Source organism: Hemicordylus capensis, chromosome 4 (assembly GCF_027244095.1).
Source record: "Hemicordylus capensis ecotype Gifberg chromosome 4, rHemCap1.1.pri, whole genome shotgun sequence".
In the NCBI taxonomy this organism is placed as follows: domain Eukaryota; kingdom Metazoa; phylum Chordata; class Lepidosauria; order Squamata; family Cordylidae; genus Hemicordylus; species Hemicordylus capensis.
In genome coordinates, this window is record NC_069660.1 from 265,393,349 (window position 1) to 265,417,662 (window position 24,314).

The 24,314-nt window shown below is 44.7% G+C and overlaps 1 long non-coding RNA gene across 1 annotated transcript; it reads right to left on the reverse strand.

Annotated features, from left to right (window-relative positions):
• Positions 1–6,954: 6,954 nt before the first annotated feature.
• On the reverse strand, positions 6,955–21,701 carry LOC128324739 (uncharacterized). Its single transcript, XR_008307068.1, has 4 exons — positions 21,375–21,701; positions 19,945–20,182; positions 13,627–13,753; positions 6,955–7,280 (listed from the first exon to the last, which is right to left on the reverse strand). It is a non-coding gene; the product is annotated as an uncharacterized LOC128324739 (long non-coding RNA).
• Between the last annotated feature and the right edge of the window lie 2,613 nt (positions 21,702–24,314).

Consider the following 24,314-nt stretch of genomic DNA (forward strand, 5'->3'; position numbering starts at 1 on the left):
GGTGGGGGTGGCAGTAGGGGGTGGTGAGAAAGGTGATTTAATGTTACTACCAGATCCCAGCTACTCACTGCTCCTGCTGCTTGCAGCCGCTCACATACCTCCCACATGGTGGCACTGCAGTTCTGGCCTCCGCAGATGCACGAAGGCTGGGACCATGCCACCGCAATGCGGGCGGCCTGTTTAAATGGCCATTCTGGAGGCAATTTTGCTGTACTGGGCGGCAGCGAGTGACAGGAGCAGCAATCAGCGAGTGGTGGGCAGCCAGTAAGAACATTAAACAACCTTTCTCACTGCTACCGTGCTGCCCTTTGGTGGATTCTCTCACCTCTTTACTTGTAAAGCGGAATCCTCATAAGAGCATAAGAACAGCCCTGCTGGATCAGGCCCAAGGCCCATCTAGTCCAGCATCCTGTTTCTCACAGTGGCCCACCAGATGCTGCTGGAAGCTTACAGGCAGGAGTTGAGGGTGTGCCCTCTCTCCTTCCATTACTCCCCTGCAACTGGTTCTCAGAGCCATCCTGCCTTTTGAGACTGGAGGTGGCCCACAGCCCTCCGACTAGTAGCCATTGATAGACCTCTCCTCCATGAAGTCATCCAAACCCCTCTTAAAGCCATCCAGGTTGTTGGCTGTCACTACATCCTGTGGCAGAGAGTTCCACAAGTGGATCACGCATTGTGTGAAAAAGTACTTCCGTTTGTTGGTCCTACACCTCCTGGCAATCAATTTCATGGAGTGACCCCTGGTTCTAGTGTTGTGTAAGAGGGAACAGAATTTCTCTCCCTCCAAATTCTCCAAACCATGCATGACTTTATAGACCTCTATCAGGTCTCCCCGAAGTCGTCTTTTTTTCTAAGCTAAAAAGCCCCAGGTGTTGTAGTCTTGCCTCATAAGAAAGGTGCTCTAGGCCCCTGATCATCTTGGTTGCCCTCTTCTGCACCTTTTCCAGTTCAACAATGTCCTTTTTAAGATGTGGTGACCAGAATTGTACGCAGTACTCCAAGTGTGGTCGCACCATAGTTTTGCATAAGGGTATTATAATATTAGCCGTCTTATTTTCAGTCCCCTTTCTAATGATCCCTAGCATTGAATTTGCCTTTTTCACAGCTGCCGCACATTGAGTCAACACTTTCAACGAGCTGTCCACCACGACCCCAAGATCCCTCTCCTGGTCAGTCACCGACAGCTCGGAACCCATCAGCATATACTTGAAGCTGGGGTTTTTCGTCCCAATGTGCATCACTTTACACTTGCTAACATTGAACTGCATTTGCCATTTTGTCGCCCACTCCCCCAGTTTGGAGAGATCCTTTTGGAGCTGCTCACAATCTGTTTTGGATTTCACTACCCGGAAGAGTTTGGTATCATCTGTGAATTGGGCCACCTCGCTACTTACCCCTGCTTCTAGATCATTTATGGATCATCTAGATCATCTAGATCAGGCCTGCTCAACTTTGGCCCTCCTGTAGATGTTGGCCTACAACTCCCATAATCTCTTGCTATTGGCCACTGTGGCTAGGAATTATGGGAGTTGTAGTCCAAAAACAGCTGGGAGGGCTAAGTCGAGCAGGCCTTATCTAGATGATCATCTAGATCCTCACCAGATCACCCTTTACAAGTATTGCCACCCAAACTACTGAACCTCTTCAAGTGAACGGACCAGACCGGCCAGTCAGTTTAGCCAAACTGGTTCAGTGCAATGCAGTTCATTTCGAATTGATCTGAATTCGAACTGAACCACATTTTTCAGTTTGTGCACACCCCTATATCACTCCTTTATAGGAGTTGCCTCCCGTGATGCCTTTAAGTCATGGTAGATAACCTTTGACACTTTAGCTGTTGCTGAACAGCTTCCATCATCCCCAGCCATATTAAATTGTGGTTGGGGATGATGGGAGTTGTAGTTCAAGAGCAAGAAGAGTTCCAAACACTGCTCACCCCTATGCTTTAGGTATTAAAATTATATGATACTGTTTCGGAATCAATTGGTGCTAAAGTTCTGAGTGGGGGGAATGGGCCAGTGGTGCTAGCATCTTTTTGAATTTACCTACTGAATCATTGTGTCTAGTAGAGGGAGAATCTGGGCATGTTTAATTCTCCAGAAACATAAACTCAAATGTGAACTCCACCCATGCTTAAAACCCCCAACTCCCCTGACTGCAAATTCAGTTAATAAAATCCAGCTCTAAACTCAGACTGCATTAATGAATAGGTCTTTGCATCCCATCTTTGCTCCTCACTCTTTAACATCATCCTTCTATCTGCCACAGTCATCTCTGTATCAGTTGGATTATCCTTAGTCAAATAATTTTTATTCCAGTTTTATCAGTTTAAACAAACATATTGCATTGTTTGTACAATAAATCACCAAGCACCCATAGAATAGAATGAGGGTGATACCTCCTAATATCACTTGGAAATGTTGGGTGCATTAGCATGTAACATGAATGGGAGGTTGCTGATCCCATGGTTGATTTCTCAAACTGTGAATTGGATCACAGACATTTGCCCAACCGCAATCCAGCAACCTCCGTTTTCAGGGCAGGGGAGCCCCTCCCTCTTTCTGGTCCGCCAAGACTGTATCCCAGCAAGCTCTGTACTGCTCACATGGCAAGACTGTAGTCAGTGCATTAGCATGTCTCCATGGCCACGACCTTCATGTAGGGGCACACGATGGTGCCTTTTCAGAATAGTCCACCCACCCTCGGAAGGGAAAGAGCATTTAAATCCCTGTAAATGCCATGCCATTCAAGTCCTTCTTCTGACAGCAATTGCACTGCTGACCTTCTAAGTGCCCCCAAACAAAACTGTCTTGCACAAGCACAATTTCTGGTGGGGAGGCTTATTGGGGGGCACTGTTTCCCTGCTACACAGGAAAGGGAAGGGGACATGATGACTTCCCAGAAGGGGATACGTATATGCAGGAGGGCAAAGAATCCTGGGGTGTGGCCCACTGTGGCCAAGGATGCTCTTATGATGTCTAACCTTGGTAAAACAGCTCATGGAGACCAAACAACATTCCTGCCCCCTTGGAGGTTTGCCACCAGGGGACTAGTACTCTCATGAGGGTACCAGTCTACTGGGGAGGACCTTAGGCTCACCATCCTTTGGTCTTCTGTTGGACTGTGTGCTCATGAGTTGAGCTAACTCAACAAAGGAGGCCCCGCTTGTGTGGGGCCCCTGTTCTCTCTGGTTAACGATAGAACCTTTGCACAGTGACCTCCTCCTCTCCAAGGAAGCCTTTTTTCAAGCACCCAAAGGAGATTTCGATGCTCCGTGTGACTGGGTGTAACCAGGTGGGCAGACTGGGGTAACACTGGGACCTGGGACAGATCTTTACTCTCATTCAAATTTCCAGGGTTTGGACCAGTGTCGTGCCATATGCAGACCTGCAACCACAGGGAATTGCAGGAAAAGGGGAGCCCTGATTTCTAATTACCCCAAAAGAGTGGGGTCACTGTTCTAGGCAAAATTAAAGATAGGTATGTTCAAATGAGTGGATGGACTGGCAGAAGGCACACTTTGACAGCTTCTTTGCGGCAGTCCCCATGACAGGGAGAGCTGTTGCTGGGGTACCCATCCCCACATCTTGCTCATATAGAGCAAACAGGCTGGGCGGTTGCTCTGCCATCCGGTCCCATGACTGTCTCCATGGCCTAACACTCTCATGAGAGAGTAGTCTCTCTCTTGGTCCCTTCTCTTAGAGAAGGGACTAATCACATTATTAGTTATTCTGCCCAACACTCCTGTCCCCACAGACAGTGCTTCTCATGAATTATGAAGGGGTATCCTCATGGCCTTACATTCTCATGATAGAGTGATCTGCTCAGGAGCAGCATCTGTCATTATCACATAGGTTGAATCACTCCTTTGACTGCAGGTGATGCTGATCCTGCTTGCTGGCCCTTCTCATGACTAAGCCTAGGGGCCAGACATGTTCCCGCAAGGGGAAGGGGCTGGGTCTCCCTTCCCCAACACCATTGTACAAAAAATAGATCTGAGTCGTTCAAGAATTCCTGGGTGGGGATGGCTTTAAAACCCAATCTTGGGTATCACCGCTCTGCTATATGTTCTCATCCCAGGGTTGTAATGGAGTTGGCCTGCTTTTGTTGCCACCTCAAATGCATGTACTTTTGAACATACATCTTTGTTGTTTCATTTCCAGAGATCCAATTGTGCAGTGCCTGTCTTGCCACCCCATCCCCTTTCCCTCCTGATTGCCAGGGACAGAGTGGGAAGAAGGCATGCCCCCATGTGACTTTCCCTTTTGACAGGGTGACACATTTAGGATGGGATATGGTGGTGTCCCTGTTGCTGGGCAATTGCTTTGTTGAATTGGAGATGGGGGGGCAAGTGCTCGGAGAGGCAGCCAGCAAGAAGCACTACAGGTATGGGATGGGCACGATCCTGGGTGAGTCTGTACTCTTGTCTCTATGATTACCATTGCAGAAACTGAATAAACCCACAGCTATGGCTCAGGTTATAGCAGCAAAACTCACTACAAACTGAAGATTCAAACTGGAGTTTGGTGAGGCAAACCTCAGGCCACTTTTGTTGAAAAACCGCAGTTGCACGCATCCGGACATTCACGATTTCAAACCTCTGCCCTGTTTAACTGCAGTTTCGCATTATGTGTGAATGTGGCCATTAAACAGAATGGGAAGTGAAATGAACTTAAAGCAGGGCTGCGTAATTTGGGTCTTCAACAATTATTGGACTATAACTCCCATCATCCCTGTCCCCTGGACACTGTGACTGGGGATTATGGGAGTTGCAGGCCAAAAATAGTTGCACAACTGAAGTTGTGCAGCCCTGACGTAAAACAGAAAACGGTGGCAGCAGGTGGAGGGGGAGAAAATGGCAGTGGCAGGGGGAGAACTAGAGGTGCAGATGTTCTGCACCCGGCCCAGCTAGTAATGTATTATTTGTACAATTGGGCATTAAAAATGGAGAACATTTGAGCAGAAGGATATCATTTGTTGTAAACAAATGATTCTTGCAAATCACCCATACTTTTGGGCAGTATAGAAATGTGTTAAATAAAATTACAATAAATAAAACTTGCTGCATATGAACAATTGCATTTTTTCTAGATATTGTGACTCTCTATTGGTTTCACTGGTCTCTGGGTGAGGAACTGCAATCTACAGAGACTTAATACAACCTTGAAACCATGTTAACTGTATGGTAGACAGCAGAACAAGTGGTGGTGAAGTATCCCTAAAATCACATGTGATGGGAAATGATGTGGCATTGATATATTCCCTATTCAACAAAGTACACTGTACTATAATCTAATAGAGATAGTGACATCTAATCTAAGGCTGCATGTGCACCACTTGAGATGTGCTCATGCAGTGGAAGGCTTCTATTAACAGCTATGGCGATCAAACTGAGGAGTGAATTTAGCTGTTCCCCTGTGCCACCTGACATAGTTTTGATGCACACAGTACTTCCAGGGGAAGGGGAAATCGGCAGATTTCACACACCCCTCAATACACAAACACTGGTGCTGTGGTAGTCAGGAGGCCATCTGCAGCATGGGCAATTCTTCCTACAGCATGTGTGCAGCCTGGAGTTGGTAGGTATTGTTAAGCTAATATCCCACATATATAGTGAGAAGAATAAATAAGTACCACACAGCACTTGTGTGCACAATAAGGTTCTATTGATAATGAGAATGATAAATATAATCATTTAAACTTCAAAGCTGCATGGAAGTCCTGTGTGAATTCACGAGTCGGTAGATTTATGGACAGATCTACATGGGAGTTCCTTCATTTAGCACTTAGTCATGAACACAGAAAGTTCCTTTCTTTAAGCAAACAAATAGGATGCACAACAGAGCTCTGTGCCAATGTGTATTATCCACATGCTGCAGGTCATCTCAATCTGCAGGACAGAGAGATAAGCAAAGCATTGGTTGATGATCTGGGTGTAAGTGAATGCGTATCAGTTTGAATGTGTATCTGATGCATATCTTACTCCAAAAACAAAGTCTGTGGAAGGAAATGCTTTAAACATGGCGTAAACAATGCAGAATTCCACTGCACAAATCCCATTGAAATGAATCGGACCTGTGCAACAACACAGCTTTTGAACAGAACTTGTATCTTTAGGCTTTTGTGCTCCCTGGCCCTGCTGTGCTCGCTGACTCATGCCATTTCAGGAGAGGAGAAAAAGCTTTATCATTGGCCCACCATATGCTGGTGCAAGAGGAGTGGGGGATACTGGGTGTAGGTCCATCTACTGATGTAAATGCAAATGGATGGTGCTTAGCTTTTGCCAGTCCCAAGACCCTCTGGCTCTGCAAACGTTCAGAATCTGACCTTCAACTAGTGGATATTGAACACCACAAACCTATTGTAAAATCAATACTGGTGCAGCATTCCAAGCTTACAAATTCAGGCCCTTGATTATCAGACCTTATGGACCCCTGAGTAATTACAGTTCATAAAGATATTCTACCAAAGTAGACATAAAGATCATCTCGATTAGCAATGGATACATTATATGGGGAATAAAGGAAATGAATCCAGCATTCAAAACATGATGCAGTGTTCATTTCCAGCCATATAAATGCTGTTGGCTAATGCCTTTTCTATTCTGCATAAATTAGAATTTTATTATCGATCTCCGCTTTAAATCCGATCAAGTCGACTGAACTTATCCTAAAGATGACAGGTCTGTTTTCTGCGTTTGGGTGTCCAAAACACCTGCCAGCTGTTTGTCCGTTGAATTGAGGACATCATGTTTTCAATTTCCTTCAATAAAGCTATGAATCTGGCAATTTGCTGGCCTGCTTCAGCTAAACAGAAAGGACAATTTGAGAAAGATCATAGTTCAGGCTCAGTCAGACGGAAACGATTGAAAACAGAGAACTGGCCGCTATGTTCCCCCAATGCAGCTTGCTGTCGCAGTTTGACTGACAAACTGACTTTTTTGAGGTGCTCATGCCCATTTCAGTCAGAGTTTATTGAAGGTGATTTTGATCTTCTCCATGAGGCCACAGCAGTGGCCATGCCATCTGTCACCTTGATTGCATCGTGGATTCTCTGGAGAGAGTGCTATGGCTCCTGATCATTTACAGATTGTGCTGCTTTCGCCTCCATAAGGACCACATGCACAGAGCCAGATGGTGAACATACACGCTTATTATAAGTCTTTATCTCTGTGCAGGAAGGAGAGGCACCATTAGATCTCCCTCAGGAACCCCGCTCCTCTCTACCATCATGCTGCTCTTCAGCAAATACAGTCTTCTTCAGCTGTCATCAACCTACCTCTGAAAATTAAAAAAATAAACAATAATTCCATCAGCCGAAGCAAGAGACAGGCAAGCAGTTCTCACAAAGCTGTTCCCATCCCCCTCCTCCTGCGCTCCTCTCCCCGACTGTCAGCACAAGGTAGAAGCAAGTTTGTTTGCAAATAGATAGCATTAGCGGGGGATTCTGATTAAATATAAAACAAGGTTATCTGGAGGGTTAAACATGCTCAGTTTATTAAATCCTACATGGATCAAGAAGCTCTTTCTCACCCAGTTGCCTTTATTTTAAACACTGCAATGGGGGAGGGGGACATATTATTTCAGACTAATGTCTCCCAAATGGGTGCCACCATACAAGGAAGAAAAATCACATGTATGAAAAGTGTAGCTGTGGTGATAGCTGGATGTGTGACATAAGAATCCCTGTTTTAGGGCAAAAGGAGGGGAGGTTGTTGTAGATTTAACCATGTGACTCAAGGAAGGAATGGAAATGAGTTTATTAACTTGAAGAGAGCTTTGCCTGCCAGTCTTTGCAAATATTTCAGAAAAACAGTAATGAATAGGCCTGTTGCATTCCACCGGCACTGACACAAATCTGCCTCTATTAAAACATATCAGGGGCAGAAATAAGGGAGTCACAAAAAGGATGCATGCACCTTCCACTTAATAGAGGTGTACAAATATCCAGATATCTATATTCATTATTGTAAAGACAAGGCAGGTTACTCCATACAAAAGCCATAATTCTTACAACCCTATGTGGAACTGACCCATTAAGTTCAGCAGCATGACTCTAAGGTAAAAATAATACAGACTTTAGCCAACTGTGTGCATTTTCATACAGAATCCAGCATTGCACTGTTAGTGTCACATCATATATGATGGCAGACAATGTCCATATAATCTGAGTCCTAAATTATAAACGACAGGGAGATATGTGCTGCTAGTTATCTCTGACAAAAACCACCCCTGCTGACACAAATTTCAGGGTTTAAGGTTGTTTTTGTTTTTCGCTTTTGCCAAGCCTGGAATATCTTTCAGAGTGGAAGTTTGGCCTCCTTCCAATTTAAAGTGTCTTCCCTAAAACACATGGTGATTATTTCTTTCCTCTTATTTTTAAAATATGGATCTTTCTGAAGGTAGGCTAAGAGGAGGAAAGAAACCATTCCTATGTTATTGTCCCTCCTAGTAATGCTAAAAAAGCCAACACCCATCTGTATATATAAATATTATCTCAAATTTAAAATATCAAAATCAGATAGCAAATACAGAGGGGAGGAAAATACATCAGTTCCATTAAAAATGATGGACATTTTATTTTCAGCATGCAGTCTAATGAGCTTGTATTTATTGTCATCTGCACAAAGTAAGTTAGAATAACAGAATTGTAGATTGTTAGAGTTGGAAGGGCGCCTGGAGGCATTGGCAGTATTTCTGTGAAGTGAGGTGAGGCAGTCACCTAAAGCGACTGATTACTGGGGTACTGGTGGGACAGACAGCAAGATGCCCTCTGCTACCTCATCTCCCTCCTGCCATTCCACACTGGAGCAGCTGTTTCCTGAGCACTGTCACTACTCAGCAAAGATCCAATCCAAGACAGTCATCTCCTCCTCCTCCTCCACCACCACCACTACCACCTGCAACTGCTTGCTGTAGTGCAGTGTGTACCCTCCTCTCTGCTTCCTCCCTCAAGTGGAAGATGAAATGAGGAAATGGCAGCAGACTTCTTCCTCCCCTTTTTCATAATCAGTCCAGCAGCACATGAGGGATGAAGCAGAGGAGGGTGAGTGCACCACGTGGCAGGTATCACAGGCATAAAAAGTGGGGGGAAGTAGAGGTTAGTATGTATCTGTGCAGGAGGCATAGCATTTGGCAGGGAGGAAGGCTCTCACAAGGGGGAGACACTTGGTGCCTTGCCTCAGTCAGTGTGCTGTGATCTTCAGCTGCCATGCCTGGGGGGTCTTCTAGTCAATCCCTCCTCAGTACAGGAGTCTGTTACAGTATGTTTAACAGATGGCCATCCAGCCTCTGTCTGAAAACCTCTAGCAAAGGACACTTCACCATCATGTAAGCCAGACTGTTCCACTGTCAAACAGTTCTTACATATAGAAAGCCCCTCCTGATCTATAGCCTGAATCTTCTTCCTTGTATTGAATCCATTGGTTCTAGTCCTTTTGAAACTTTAAAACAAAATTGTAATTTTAAATGTGGTTTTAGCCTGGTATTTTAACTTCACTGGTTTAACTTTATTAGTCTTATTTTACATGGTATCTGTTTTATTAAAGTTGTGAGCCGCCCCGAGCAGTAGTGTACTGGAGGGGCGGGGTATAAATATGTTTTAATTATTATCATTCATTCATTCATTCATTCACTTACATTTCTAGCCTGCCCTATACCCAAATGTCTCAGAGCGGGTTACAATAAAATCAATATAAAACATAATTAAAATTCAGCATCATAAAATCAAAAATACAAGAGAACTGATCTGGAAAATGGCATGAAATACTGAATGCCTCCTGGTGTAGCCTATGAACAGTGAATCGCTTAAAAAGCTGATGGAGTAGGCAATGGAATCCCAAGTGAAAGGCACAAGGGAGCACAAAGATCTCAAGGAGCACCCTATGGAGACCCAAGTAGAGCATATGAGGGAGCACACTGGTTCATGTAAATGGGAATACTTATACCCAAAAATATATTCTAGGGGTGAATTCCAGCTGACAGTTGTTATTGGGGAGGGACCGGTAAGGATCCCATTGTTGCTGATCCTTTCTTCCTGAGTGTACAATGTAGGATTGTTGAGGAATGCCAAGGCTTTTGCCATGAAAACAGCATGTATAGATGGGAGAAGGGGGATCTGCATAAATGAAAAGTCCAGTAATCCAATCAGTACTTTTGATGGGTGCATCTCTTATAGCTTTCTCAACTTCCTTTGTGAGGGGGGAAATTTACCTACCCACGTTTATCTATTTCTACCCTGCTGAGCCAATTAGCACATTGGGTACTGCTATCTTTTTGTGGAAGCAGGAGAAAGACAAGACAGTTCACCCTGAGTGCAGGATGGCCTTGACGGAGAGTTAACTCACTTTTAGTTAATTTCTGGGGTCTACTTAAGGGGTTCCCACATAGAGAAAGGTGCATCTGCTCCTGTTCCAATTCACTCAGTTATAGCCAAACCTAGGGGCGACTAGCCCATTGCCACTAAGTGACCTGTCCCCGTGTGTACCAACGGAGGGCTCACGAATGCTGTGATGCTCCTGAGCATATATAGAACGTGATATCCAAGCCTGAAGACTTGAACATGAGTGAAGGGACTCCTGGGAGCCAACAGAAAATGCTATACTAGTGACACCATCAAGCTACAAGCCTAAGCATCCTTCACAGTGGATAACTATTTCAAACTGGATTCAGCTTAGACATGCTAGTTTAGCCCATTAAGGAGGAGGGACCTCCAGTTTGGAGGGAAAACCTCTATCCTGGATTGGTACATCAGGGGTACACTGACTCTTTCCCTTGGATCCCAGAGCTGTCAATCTCTGTAAGAGTGGGAAAGCCTTCCCTCTTTTATATCACTATAAAATAGGAGCCAAGAACCCCTCCATTTTGTCACCAATACAATCTTGAGTTGTCAGCAAATAGAGACCTTGTCACCAGCAGAAGAGAAGAAGCTGTAGGTATTAATGCTCCCTCAGCCAAGGACCAGTCTACTGCTAGTCTACGGTAAAGCTCAGTGCTAGCTAGTCAGTTAATGTTTTTGTATTTTCTTTCAATTCCTGTGTGCCTAACTTTACTTCCAGTTCTCCTATTTTCCACCAATTCCTTAATTTGTGTGCAACCCTTGTTTCTAAATAAAGTACATATACGTAGTCGTTGCTTCAGTCTGATTTAACAGGTTCTGGAGGGTTATTTTCAGAACTCTTCCCCATGTGCCTCGTAAGGTCATTTGCTACTGCTGAGTGTTTCTGAGTAATATACTGTTGTCTAGAACTGGATTGTGGGGACTCTGGCTGTACAGTGTCTGTATGTCCCAAGCCAGACAGTTCTAGCTTTTTGAAGGTGTGTCTAAGCCTGGTCAGTGGCTTTAAATCAGTCTTCAACTGGTGGCAGCCTACCTTGAAGAAGTGGTGTTGCTCCTAGATTTTGGGGTCAGAGCAATGTTTCTACTGAGAGTAGATCCCCAGAGAGCAGAATAACCCCCATTTTGTCACAACAGTGTTCACATAAACATGTCTCCATAGAAACATATGGCTATATGTTTTGTGTGTGTGTTCGCAGAAACAATGTTTCCACTGTATGTGTCCACTGCATTAAAATTCCCTGCAACAAAAACTGCATGCATTTTTGAGAGAAAATATTAAGTTGCTTTAATTCTGTACTATCTTGGACAGAAAGCAGGGATTATTGTTTTTGCTAACACTAGTACAAAAGATACTTGCACATTTGCTTTCTAAAGGAAACATGTGAATAGTGAGGGGGAAGTCGAGAAGGTACATACTCCATCAGTTGTCAAACAAAAATAGCCACTTTGTTTTATTGTACATAGTATGCTAATGAGCAGGCCAAATGAGTGGACCACTCCCACAGGGCCTGGGGGCATGCTCTGCCAAATAATTTTTGAAACATTCATTTTAAATATACCTTTTTCTGCAATCCAGAAAGAACACTTTTACATTTAGATGTCATAAATCTGTACATTTTTATTGTCACACAGCTTACTTTCAGATACTGAAACTGTCTGACTTTCATAAATTGTTGCACACTATCACAGTTGTGAGTTCCATTTCCCATAATGTGCCTGCCATAGAGATGCAATTGGTAAGCAAACTCCAGTAACAGGGGCAACATTCTGTTCTCAGCAGCAACCTCCTACATGGCAAAATACTGCAGCAAGATACTAATTCACATAGGCAGCATGCTGCATGTGAACCATATGGGGCTATCAAGATAGCTATGCGAAACCTCCATGTTCAGAGGCAGTATACAGTATTCAGAGACACCAAAAGCAGTTTCTGGGGAAGCAAATGCAGGGAAGGACTGTTGCCTTCATGCCCTGCTTATGGGCTTCCAGAAGCATTTTATTGGCCACAAGGGGCGTTGCTAGGTATTTAAAAGATCTGGGGCCCAGGCCCACAGCCTTCTTTTTGATCATGCCACTAAATCACACACACACACCCCCAATTATGGATCTTTTAAAAAGTCTTCACAGCACTGCACTGTGACGCTGTGAAGCACTGGGAGCTGCAGAAGATCTCTCCCATGTTCTCTCTCATGCTCTGTGCAGGTTCCTCCACTGCTGTACTTCCTTTCTGGAAATGTTTATGCAGCATGGAAGTGGCTGATGAGATTCAGGGCACTCAGCAATTCACTGGGGGCCCGTGCCCCATGGGCCACCCCCTGATGATGTCCCTGCTGGTAACTATGCTAGGCTTGATGCAGCTTTGGTCTGACCCAAGAGAACTTCTCTTATGTTCTGTATGGCTTTACTGATAAAGCCCTTCCCTATGGTGGGATGGGGCTGTAGCAAAGTGGTAGGTCATCTGATTTGCCCGCAGAAGGTCCAGGTTCAATCTCTGGCATCTCCAGGTTGGGCTGGACAAGACGCCTTTCTCAAACCTTGGAAAGGTGTCTGCCGGTCAGTGTAGACAATCAGAGGTGCACTTCGGTAATTTTGGAGCCTGGACCTAATGGCTTTTGGAGCCCCCCCCCCCTCCGCTGGAGCCCCCCCCCATGCACAGTGAGCATCATTCCCCCGACACACAAACACACCTGGGTTCTTGAGGGCACAAACAGCAACTGAACTCACAAGACAAGAATGTAAGAATATAACACAGATTTACTTATGCAAATAGGCATGAGCAGAAAAATTGCAACACAAATTTTAACATACTCCCATCCCACATATCTCTTTCCCCACTGCTCCCACCCCTGTCTCTAAAGCACCCGGCACAGGTCACAATCACACTATCTGCCCGGCACAGTACGGGCCAGCTGTGACCACACCACCCAGAACAGACTAAGGAGGATTTGGGGGCCCCCAGGGGGTGTGGAGGCCCTGGACTTCAGCCCCAAAGTCCAAGGGTAAGAGCGCTACTGTAGACAATACTGTGCTAGTTGGACCAATGGTTTGACTCAATGTAAGGCAGCTTCTTATGTCCCGAATGGATCATAGTCTTCTGCGCTAAGCTTAAAGGAACAAAAGGTCGTGCCTATAGTGACATTCTTGTCATTTTTTTAAAAAAAAATGTTTCTGTTCCTTGCTTGCTTGGGGGAGGGGGGCGGAATCAAGAAATCCTCATCAAGGCAAAACTGTATTGTACATATAATTAGGAATTGTATAATTTAGTACAGAATGCAAAGCAAACCTCACCCCTTTCTTAGACAAATTGCAGATAGAGAATGCATGGAAAACCTCCTAATGCTATGCTGCAAGGGGCTGCTGGATCAGAATAGAAACTACACAGCCAAGTGTGCCAACATGCGGTTTTGAACCATACCTAGTGTGAGAAAACAAAGACAGCATAAATATATAGCAGCTCGTTGAGATTACCGACCATTTAATGTCTATTTGTCGCAGCTATTCCAAAACAAGCCATCTCTCTATTGCATTCTGTTTGTGCTGCCTGGTATCTGTCCTCTTCCTAATTCTGAAAGCATTAGAAAAAGTGGGTGATTCAAAGTAGCATGCATTCAAAAGAAGAAAAGTCTTTTCAGCATATATAGACCAATGCAAACACACAGTAATTGGGAATGTGTTGTGACCTCTTTTGCATCAGCTGGTCTGTCCTGAGCACCTTCTTGCAAATTAGGCTACCATGTGGCTATCAAGTATCCCCTCTTGTAGCTAGAATTATATACTGTGCTCAAAATCTCTGATTAATCTGATTAAGATAGGGAGCGACTAATCCGTTAAGCTCCACATGAGTGCTGTTATGCCTGCTGAGCATCAGATTTGTAGCTACTAATCAGCTAAGTAAATGTTAAAAGTTAAACAATAAACTCTTTCCTGTCTACTCTTGATTATGTCTTTGGCTGGTGACCTTAATAGTTAAAACTGAAATGAGAACGTTAATAAAAATAATAAATTATCTGTGATGGCAATTCAGCTTTTACAGGCCTATCAGTCACCAAGGACCTGTTAGCACTTTTCTCTCTGTATCTCGTTTAATTAATAAATTAATGGCTTCAGTTCCTTCATTGTGGCAAGCCAATAGAAAATTGGCTTCTTGTGGTGTGGGCGTCTCATGCACTCAGGATTCAAAAAACAAAAGAAAATCCAACCAGTTTCATAATATGGAGTTGAATTTGCTATATTTTTTGTATCTCTGAAACTGCAGGATTTCTTGCCTTTAACATCACAGATTGCAGACAACATTGTATTTTCATTTGCAATCTGCTTTACAAATGTTATCGTTTCTGCCCTCCTAGCAATCTTATACAGTGGATCACAGTTATTTAAGTTTTCACAGATAAGAAATTGAGACAGAGACTGTCACTGGTTCAAGAAGACACACAAGTTGATGACAGAGACAGAGCTTAAACCCACTAGACCCGTAGTTCAGCAACATCTGGAGGACCACAGGTTAAGGACCATTGTACTAACTAGACCATACTGGCTGTAAGTCTCTGGTAAAAAGGAAAAAGAAGATATGGCAAACAGTAATGCTGTCAAACTAAAATATAACTATGTATTAATTTTCAGTGTTACAGTTACATCCCATCATCATCATCATCATCATCATCCCTTAAAAGGGCTCTCTCGGAATTTTACAAATATATAAAAATTAAAAATTAAAATATATATATAAATAATAAAAAATTATTAACTAATCAAAATATAATATTACAACTACAAACCAAAGAACATCGCAGCACAGAGAATAAAATAACAGCTTAATGTCTGAGAGTGTTCGGGGTGGGAGGCACTGTCTTACAATGGTTCTGCTCCTACCTCTCAGACAGATTCCAGATGGTGTTGATTGGAGACTGTCGCTCTCTTCGAAATCTGAGCTTATGTGTGGCAGCCCTCAGGGCGCCATACCAATGCTCTTTAACATCTACATGAAAATGCTGGCAGAGATCATCAGGGGATTTGGTTCAGGGTGTTATCAGTATGCTGATGACACCCAAATCTACTTCTCCATGTCAACATCATCAGGAGATGGCATAACCTCCCTAAATGCCTGCCTGGAAGCAGTAATGGGCTGGATGAGGGAGAATAAACTGCAAATGAATCCAGATAAGACAGAGGTACTTATTGTGTGGGGTCAAAACTCCAGAGATGATTTTGATCTGCCTATTCTAGATGGGGTCACACTTCCCCAAAAGGAACAAGTGTGTAGTCTAGGAGTGCTTCTTGATCCACACCTTTCCCTGGTATCTCAGGTTGAGGCAGAGGCCAGAGGGGCTTTATATCAGTTTCACCTGATATGCCAGTTGCACCCGTTTCTTGAGATGAATGATCTCAAAACAGTGGTACATATGCTGGTAACCTCCAGATTTGACTTCTGCAATGCACTCTATGTGGGGCTGCCTTTGTAGGTAGTCCAGAAACTCCAGTTGGTACAGAATGCAGCAGCCAGGTTGGCCTCTGGGTCACCTCGGAGAGACCACATCACCCCTTTGTTGATAGAACTACAATGGCTGCCCATAGGTTTCCGGGCAAAGTACAAAGTGCTGGTTATAACCTATAAAACCCTAAACAGCTTAGGCCCTGGTTATTTAAGAGAATGTCTTCTTCATTATGAGCCCCATCACAAGGGGCATATCTAGGGTAGGTCAGGCAGGACACGTGCCCCGGGCACCACTTGAAGGGGGGGCGCCATTTTTTTTAAAAAAAATAAATTTTTAAATGGCCACTAAAAAGAAAATGGCCAGCGCACATGCTCAAATGGCCTCTGTGAGGCCCTAGGCTATGACCGGCCTCACAGAGGCTGTTTGAGCATGCATGGTGGCCATTTTGTTTTCAGCAGTCTTTTAAAAAAACCCAGTTATTTTTTAAAAAATGGCCACTGCACATGCTCAAATGGTCCCTGCGAGACCCTAGAGGCCAGCGGGGGGACCTTTTCAGACCACCCCCGCCTGGCCTTTAGGAAGCCCCCCGAAGGGGCTACAGGTAAAAAACATTTTTAAAAAATTAATATAAGTCACTGTACACATATTCAGTTTGGCACTATGTACAGAGAATCAGGGCTTGTGAATACTGAGCTGAAGCTTATGAGCTAGGATTGTATTCATTTGCTCTTGATTTGCTTCTTGTGATAAGTGGTTAAATGTGATGTCTTAATAATATGGCTATTAATGGTGAGTTTGTCTTTGAATCAGTGTGAAATCCTTAGTATTAAGGCCCACTGGGAGTTTCTTGCTCTCTTTCTCTCATTTTAACTGTCTTTCTGAAATACCAGAATATATTCCAAGAAGTGACACAGTTTACTCTGTATATCCTTAAATTATTTTCAGAGTATCTGGGAAAAGTCAAATTCTCTATTTATTTTTAAAACTTATGTAATAGTGATACTACAATCCATTGTAGAGAATTAGACAAGCACTTCTGTTTAGTTTTCCAAGTACACCTCCACATAGTATTTGGGTATTTCATGAGCCCCAGCATACTGAAATTTGTAGTTTTCCAGCATTTTTTGGTCTGGCTACGTCCACTGCTAAATAGTTTTTGAAATATTAAAAGATTAACGAACTTGACTTGTATTTTTTAGCTGATATTATGGTAACGTTATCTGAGAGATGGGTGTCAGATGTTTGGACAGGGTGTGCTTTTTAAATCTTTAACTTTTAATCTGTTTTTAATTTTTAGATTGCCTGAATTATTTTAAGATTTTTGTGTATGTTTTAACTTGCTTTATGTTATTGTTAACCACTCAGAGATTAAAGTTTGGGGTGGTGTACAAATTTGACCAATAAATAAATAAATATATATTTAAAAAAATAAATAAATAGTAGGGTCATTCATACAACCACCATTAGTAGAGAAGGAATGCCAGGCTGGGTTGGAGAACCAGGCATGGCCATGTGCTTGCAAATAGGGAGGTGCATGGAACCAGTTCCATGCTCCTTTTATGGAGTGCCAAACCGTTTTGAAGGTCCTGCGTTCAAGGCAGTTTGGAGGGCAGGGGGTCACTTTAAGGGACAGGGAAGGTGCTTCCTATCTACCCATCCCTGCCCCGCTGCTTTTCCCCTGCCAGCTCTCTCCTAAACAGCGTGGGCACAGGGCTGTAGCATTCTTGCTTGCAGCCCCGTTCAGCATCACTACGCCCATGGCCAATGTGCATACACATTGGCCATGAGCATGGTGATGCTGAACAGGGCTGCAAGGAGGAACACTGCAGGCCCGTGCCCACACTGTTTAGGAGAGAGCTGGCAGGGGAAAAGTGGTGGGGCAGGGATGGGCAGATAGGAAGCACCTTCCCTGTCCCTTAATGTGACACACACACACCCTGCCCTCCCGGGAGTACACGGACTGGTTATGTGCACATCTCTACTTTCAAACATTATGGTAGGAAGTGGGGAACATGATCATGTGCAAGGCAGCAGCTGGGTAGGATGGCTTTTCTTCCTACCTCAGTAAAATGCTGGAGACAGAATCTGGGTATGGCACACTTGTCCTACCCATCTGCTGCCTCACATATGATGATGCTCCCTGCTTCCTACCTTAGTGTTTTCACACACATGTCCACTTATCAGGAGCATGCCTAGTTCTCCTGTTTAGCTGGCCACTCCTCCTACCCTAATGGGAGTTGTGTGAATGAGCCAGGTGCCTGCCTAACCTTCTGAAGGCCTGCAAGAATGAAAAACCAGAGAGATTCCCACTGTCTGATCTTCTAACCCAGAAGGAATTAAGTCCTCAGCCATGGACCAGAGTCATTACAAGGACTGGGAAATGATTTGGACCACGGAAGAAACATTGAGAGGACAGTTACTAATAGGCAGAGAGAAGTCCTCGATGATGATGATGATGATGATGATGATGATGATTTTAATGTGGTACTTTACTAGATCAGGATAACAGCTCATTTCTTTTGTAAATTGGGCTGTTATAGTATCCTGGTTCTAGATTTATTTATTTAGAATAGGTCATCCTGCCAGATATTCTGTTTCCTGCTAAGTGAGGGTATGAGGTCCTATAACAAGGCAAGGATGGTTGTGATGAGGTAACAAGGCAAAGGCAAAGAGCAAAATAGATCTGTGGCCAAACCTGTTGAGTTTAGTTGATGGTTGGGAAGGACATTCCTATCCAGATTAAGGTGGCCATCAACAGCCTGAATTTACACTAGTATGGTTAGTTGACATCCTCTGTTCTCAGCAGCAATGTCAAATGTTCAGAAACAATAGTAGAAAAGAGAGTTAACATAGCAACTAAGAGGGCCTCTTCCACAGAATTCCTATCAACAGTGCTGCCCAGAGGCAGATTTAGCCATGGACCTTGGGGACCAGGTCTGTGACCTCCTGCTTCTTGGGGGTCTTTGAATGATTGGGGGCCTCCCAGAGCCCCACTGCCCTGCCCCCTGCCACCATCTGCCACCGTGCTACTGCCCTGCGTCAATATTGCCATCTTCACTACTAGGGGGTGCGGGGTAAGCATTGTGCGGAGCAGGCCTCCCCCCAACATGGTGGTGGCTCGTCTGGCAGGCATGCCTGTGTAGTATGAATATGGAACATCACCTGCCAGTGACATCAGGGCATGTGACATTCCATATTCATACTGGCATGCCTGCCAGATAGGCCACCATCGCGGCAGGAGGCCTGCTCCACTTGCTGCTCACCCCCCACCAATTAAGATGGAAAATATAGGTGAGGCTCAGCAGCACAGCAATGGGGCAGTGGTGGGGCTCTGGGGAATTTCTAAAAAAATTAAAGTGGGCCACGTGGAGGGGGGGAGGCCTCGAAATACCTTCAGGTCCAGGCTGATTTTGGACCTAGGTGCACCCATGGTGCTACCACCCTTCTATCATGATATCACTCCCAACAATTTCCCCATATTAGCCATCCACAGAAGACACTTATCAGCATGTGGGAATGATGGAGTTTGTGTGCATTTATGGTTGTAAACCACCCAGAGACTTGTGTTTTGGGTGGTATACGTGTGTGTGTGTGTGTGTGTGTGTGTGTGTGTGTGTGTGTGTGTGTGTAGAGCCAGAGAGGGTTTTTTTTCTTCCCCGCCTCATCAAAAAGTGTATAAAGGTGGCCCTACAAGTAATAGAAGTAACCCATTACAACTTCAAACAACACAATAAACTACAATGGACAAGATAAAAAAAAGCAACAGAGCATTAAAACTCACAATTAAAACACTAAAACAGCCGCAGATAAAATCAACACACTAAAACTCTCATACTCTAAAAGCAGTAACCAACGAAACACCACTAGACCGAACACTAAAAGTTCTGGGCAAATAAAATCATTTTTATCTGGTGGTAAAAGTAGGTGCCAGTAGGGCCGGCAGGCTGGCTGTTTGGCTGGTTCTGTTCTAATCCAGACTGGATTTGAACTGACCCAGTCTGGCTTCAGGTTCGTCCGAACTGGGTCTAGTCCCATTCAGCCATCCAACTGGGCTGAACCGGTCTGCAGACCAGTTCAGGGATACATTACAAGCATCCCTAACCCCTAACCTAATCCCTAATCCCTATTCCCAAGGCACCAGGGGTTGGGTGGATAGAGAAAGGGGGCTCCGTACCTTTAAGTGGAGGCAGCGAGGAAGCGCTAGAGAAATCAGAGGTAGTGGTGGCAGTGGCGGTTGTGAGAGCTCCTCCAAACCCGCCGCTGTCCTCCTGAATGATAGTCTGGGCCAGCTGCAGCCCGGTTCAGGATTCTGTGCAGCCCCCTCCAGAATTGACACTGGCAAATATAAGCACCAGGGTTAAACCCAAAGGAGGGTATAGAGCTTCTGGTACAATCCTCTGGTTCCAGAAAGCCTGCAAACAAACAAACAAACAAACAAACAAACAAACAAACAAACAAACAAACAAACAACCATTGTCTGGGAAAGTATCAGGGCCACACAAAGAAGGAAAGAATGCAGTTCTAATAAGGACAGTCAGTTCTCTCTATAGCCCAGTGGGCAGGAGGCATGCAGAATTCTTTGGCTCTTCAGAATAGGCTTCAGGTCCTGCTATGGAAACAGTGGCTGACATCCTGTCAAATCATCAGTGCAATGGAGAAGCACCGGTGTAGCACCAGTGCTTCTGATGAGTTCTGGACTAATGCTGCATAAGTGATTGTGTCTGTAGCGGGAGAAGCACCAGTGCTTCTGAGAAGTTCAACTAACCCAGTGCCACTACAGCCTCAGCACTGAGGGTAAATTTTAGTTACTTCCCCTTCCCCCAGAGGTCCCCTGTGTCACTTAAAAATATGTTACTGAGGGCTGTGCAACCCTTAGGGACATATTTTCAGGTGACATAGAGTACTTCGTGGGGGAGGAAATTGAACTTTGCCCTTGGTACTGAGCCAGCAGTGGAGCTGGGTTAGTTCAATTGACCAGCCAAAGTTGAACTTTTCAGAAGCATGGGCGCTTTCTCCATTAGTCAGGATGTCAGCCAGAGCTCCTACACAGATACTCTTCAGAATCTATATATTTAATTCTCTTAAACGCACCCATCGCTAATCCCATCTGTGGCAGCTCTCGCGAGAGTTTGCGAGCAAGCTGCCAATTAGCGATGGGGACGGGAGGAGAAGTGGCGTGCCAGACTGGTTGGCTGTGTAGAGGAAGCAGCTGCCACCAGGCCGGCAGGTGGCCATGGAGGAGAAGCAGCTGCCACCAGGCCAGCAGGTGGCTGGCTGAGGTGGAGCAGCTGCCGCCAGGCTGCCACAGTCGCCCAGGAGAAGTGGCAGCCGACTGGTGAGGAGAAGCAGCCTGGCAGCCGAGGGAGAACAGGCTGTGGGGAAGGAGATTGAAATGGGGCTGTAGGGGAGAAAGAAATGAAGATGGGGGGAAGAGACAGGAGAACTAGGGGCGCAGATGCTCTGTGCCAGGTCAGCTAGTTCTGAACAACACTGTATCAATATCAGTATAAGAGGAAGAAACCTGAAGGAAGGGAACCACTTTGACTAGGAAAAACGGAAGCTACACCACCATCCTCAGAGCAAATCACATAAACCATCTGGTACCTTGGTGCGAAAGAACCTGCAATGCAGGGTGGAGCTATAATTGGGTAGATGGATTCAATCAATCCAAGCCGCTCAGCCCCTGGGAGCTGTCTGACTTGCCTTCTGCCCTTCCCCCACCCAAGCTCTGGCCACCCTCACTCCCAGCTGGCTTTGTTGTCAAATGGGTATTTTCATCGTTCTCTCCCAGGAAGTTTTTCACATGGGCCTTTTAAAGCCCTTTAACTTGCATCTCCTCTGGAATGGAGGGGGTGCATTCACATATCCACCAGATGTACCCTGAAGTCTGCATTATCAGGGAGGAGTTCACACATAATTTGAGTTTTTCACTGTGTGTCAAAGTGTACCCCGATTTATATCTGGGGTAAAAAAAAAGCCTCCTAGTAAACTTGTGGCAAAGCCTGCTGTGTGTAAAAGTCCCTCGCTCTGAGTGAGGGAGAGAACCAAGAAAACACCCAGCTGAGAACGAAGCTGGCTAGGAAATGAGCTCCAGACTGGCCATGTTGTCCCTTCTGGGTGCTGGCCATGCCCCTTGTGACATCACATGTGCTTTGTGGCATCACACACAGGGTGTGTGGCTGGCATGTACAAGGGAGGGGCTGCCAGGGAGAGGGATGGACACGAGCCCACTCTCCCCAGGACCCCAGCTATGCACTTGCACCTGCTGCAATGAGAAAGAGAGGAATTGAAGTCCCATCCCCCCAAAATTAGAAATGCAACCACCACCAGTGTTTATTTACAGTTTTTAAAGTATATTATATTATATTATATTATATTATATTATATTATATTATATTATATTATATTATATTATATTATATTATATTATATTATATTATATCCATCTTGCGGGTTTGGAATAGATGAAAAGGCAGGAAATAAAACCAAAAGGCATTTCTCCTTTTGAAGCCAACCCAATCAAAAGTTTATTCAATTTAGAAAGTCTTACATGTTCAGTCTTTGATCATATATTTGGAGGCATTCTTGGTCTTTGCTTGATATCTTCCACTTGCATTATTCCAGGTTTCCAAACCAATGGAAATGGTTTATGTAATTAGGACTTTGAACATGACCTAAAGTCTCTGTGGATGTTCAGATTCATATTATCTTTAACCTCCTCCACCTTTGTCAGTGAACTTTCACCTCAAAACCTCAGCTGGGGATTGGCCGTGCTGATTGACTGAAGAGCAAAATGGTTTCTCAGGGCCCGACAGTCAACAAGCAGTTCATTAAAGCTTCTGGACTGAGCTTTCTATCAGTTTTTTGTTTCAGAAATAGGGGTTTAAATCTCTCTCTCTCTCTCTCTCTCTCTCTCTCTCTCTCTCTCTCTCTCTCTCTCTCTCTCTCACACACACACACACACACACCAGCTTACAATAAGACTGAAAACATGAAACAACAACCATTAATTAATAATCACCAGCTGCCTAAAGATAAGCAGGGTGGGGGGTCAGATGAGTATCTAGAGAAAGAGAGTTCCGCAGAAAATGTCTTCCTCCCAGGAGCTGATTGCCTCATTTCTGACAGCACCAGCACCTGGAATCTTGAAGGTATATGTGGGCAGTCCTTTCGGTACTGAGCTTTCAAGGTGATCAAAGGCACCTTGAACGGGGTCTGGAAATACATATGCAACCAATGCAAATTGGAGAAAGTTGAAGTAATACATTCCCAACCAACATTCTGGCTAAAAGATGGGCTGTAGCATTCTGTACCAATTGAATTCTCCAAGTGCTATTCAAGGACAGCCCTACACAGAGCACATTACAATTATCCAGTATGGAGATGACCAGGACATGGATAACCATGGCTAAGTCAGACCTCCTTCTAAAAGACATTGGGTTTGAGATATGCTGCAGAAGTAAGAAAGCCTTTTCAGTTCTTACTAGGGGTGTGCCCAGAACCGGTTCATGTGGTTTGGTTCAAATTGGAACCGTCAGCCGAGATTGCTGGGGGCAGGGGCAGTAGGGCTTAGAGGAGCTGCCACTGTTTCACCAATTCAGAAGCCAGTAGTGTCCTCTTGCCGCACACCAGCCACTCCTACAACACTTTTAAAGTAATCGCCCACCCCTTTGCTTGTAAAAGGGAATCCTCACCAGATTCCCCTTTACAAGCACAGCCCTCGAATTGTGTCGAACCAGTCCATATCGAACTGGGCCTGGTCCGGTTCAAACTTGGCCTGGTCACCTTTTGCGGGGGCTGGGCCAGTTCAAATTTGAACTGGTTGAAGAGGACCAGTTCAAATTGTACCTGGTTTGATTCTGCACACCCCTAGTTCTTACAACCTAAACATGCATATGTGAATCAGCCATGAGCCATTCAAGGCCATCTTCTTTTTCTTGAGGCACTCTAACCTATTACACTATGCAACCTCACTCCCCTATCCCACTATTTTTTATCAGCCCCTGACGCCCTTACTGTTCTGCTGGCAATGATCCTGATGTGTCACTGAGGTATTCTATACAGCAGCACACAAAAGTGTCTAAATAAAAACAATAGTTATGATTGCTACTCGCAGTATCCCTTATTGCAAGGTAAGAGCCTGCTCCTGCCATTTATCCAGAAGTTGGCATGATCAGGACATCCCTGAGCCAGAAGGAACCCCCCCACCCCGCCCACAGTAACTTGGATGCTTACTATGTTGTAAGTCCAGCTGACTATTGGGACTGCAGGCCTACCAGTACACAGCTCTACTACAGCAGAGACTCTGACCACAACTCTGTTTTAAGGAAGGTTTTAGTCCAACCTACCCTGTTATGTGAGAGATTTCTATAAGAGCCACATCCATACATGGGAGAATAGTCAACTATGTGATCCTCCACCAGTCCCTCCTAGGACTGGTAAAGTCCTAGTAGGGTTGTACCATGCGATATTTCTGAATGTGGAGATTGGTTTTTCTTGGTGCTTTCTACATCATTGTGGAATGCACATGAAGTTTGATTTGCA